Source organism: Gavialis gangeticus, unplaced genomic scaffold, assembly GCF_001723915.1.
Source record: "Gavialis gangeticus isolate Ggan-Ray unplaced genomic scaffold, GavGan_comp1, whole genome shotgun sequence".
Lineage (NCBI taxonomy): Eukaryota > Metazoa > Chordata > Crocodylia > Gavialidae > Gavialis > Gavialis gangeticus.
Genome location: NW_017729032.1, coordinates 118,170,488 through 118,172,446, shown reverse-complemented (window position 1 = coordinate 118,172,446; position 1,959 = coordinate 118,170,488). Strand labels below are relative to the sequence as shown.

General features: G+C 50.0%; 1 protein-coding gene across 1 annotated transcript in view; it reads right to left on the bottom strand.

Annotated features, from left to right (window-relative positions):
* GPC5 (glypican 5) overlaps positions 1-1,959 on the bottom strand; it is a 1,496,686-nt gene that overhangs the window by 507,649 nt on the left and 987,078 nt on the right. The window lies entirely within an intron of this gene.

The window sequence follows — 1,959 nt, the reverse complement described above, 5'->3', positions numbered from 1 at the left end:
CTGTAGGTATGGTGCCGGTTGTTCCTCCCCAGTGCATCACTTTGCACTTGTCGGTGTTGAATCCCATCCTATTCTCATCCTCCCGCCCCTGTAACCTGTCCAGGTCTGATTGCAGCCTATTCCTCCCTTCTAGCATGCCCACATCCCCCCACATCTTAGTGTCAATGACAGGATCTGAGATAAGCAACTGGTTACTGGTGATAAGACCACAGAAATCTTGCTGGAAAGCTTCTGGGTCTGGAACATATAATTTTTTAATTTTTTTTTTTTTTACAGTAAACACCAGGCTGTCTAAAAGTTCTAAACCTGATGACCATAAATAAAACTTCATATACTAACTTTGTTGTATATTCCATTTTTGTTAGGCATGTTGTGATGAGAGAGAGAAAAAAAGATTGAAAAGAGAGAGAGAAAAAGAGAGAGAAAGAGAGACATACACATGCACGCAGAGAGCCAGACACACACACCCAGAACTGGACACAGAACCAGACAGACAGACAAACACATAGAACCAGATGCGTGGGTGCATGGAGCCGGGCTGCTGGGCCACTGGAAAAAGTCCAACTCAACAATGCTCCTGTGCCTCCCTGGGGAGACAGCCAAGGCCCTGGCCTGGAGCCCACCCATCAGCCAGCTGCAGGGGCAGCAGTAGGGGAAGCTTTGGGGAGGCTATAGCCACTCCAAAATTCACCTTAACTCTCCTGTAGCCACCCCTCCCAGCACTGCCACCACCCACCCACCCTGCACAGCTAAGCCTGCAAAGGTGTGGTGCTCCTGGCAAAGGCAGCACCAGCTTCATCCCGGTGTGGGGGGATGGGGCTGTGCTGGGGCTGGGCTTGGAGTGGGTGGGAATCAGGTGGGCAGCGCTGGGAGAGGTGGATCATCCTAACCCAGCCCCACCACTGGGAGGCAGCTGGCACCGCCCTTGCTCTGAAGCCCCAACATCAGCTCCATACTGGCAGGTACATGCACTCCTCAGAGTGGATGGTGGGGGGAGGGGCCTGAGGCAGCACAACCCTGGCCTCTCCCCCACTGTCTGCTGTGAGGCACACGTGCAGTCAGTGCCAGCACAAAGCTGACAGGGCTTCAGAGCCCAGCTCAGCTGTTTGTAGCCAGTCTGGGCTCTGGGCAGCTGCAGCAGGCAGTGGGCAGGCTGCAAGCACCTGCACTGGGCTCCAGAGCCCTGGCATCAGTTCCATGCTGGTGGTGACTGCACGTGCACCTCAGAGTGCAGAGTGGGGAAGGGTTGCGCTGCCTGAGGCCCTATCCCCACCGTCCGCTCTAATGTGCAACTGCTGGCAGTATGGAGCTGATGCCGGGGCAGCAGGGCTTGCAGCTTCCCAGCTTCCTGTTGAGAGCAGCCCAGGCTCCATGGCTGGCAGCAGCTGCCTAGAGCCTGGGCTGGCGGTGGCATGCCAAGCAAAATAGCCTCACATGCCATGCTGGGCACTCTACCAGGGGTTGCCAACCCCTGGTTTAGACTAACCTGCAAAGATTGAATCAATTCACCTCAGGCTTTTTGACCGTCTGTATTTAGTCCAGAAGTTTAAAAGTCAACTAGAAAGTGAAACTGAAGAACAACAAATCTCATGATTGAATTGCATTAACTAAAGAAAGATTACAGATACTTACCCACTACCTAGATTACCTTTTTTTTTAATTCTGGGAAGTACATACTATTACTAATTTGGCAATCTTGCCAAAGATGCAAGGACTTTTAGTTTTAAAAATCCTGTACAATTAATAGATGACTGACAAGAATCTGTTCTTCATAACGCTTGTTTCTTCAGGATTCAACTTAACTTTTAAAAAACTGAATATTAATGTGCAACAAAAATAGCAGTTCTTGCATGTGAAACTGCTGTGTTTCTGCTAAAGACACCCCCACTCCCTCCTACCAAACAGCTGTCTACAACAATATATTCCAAAATATTTTATTTAATGCTAATACATCAAAGA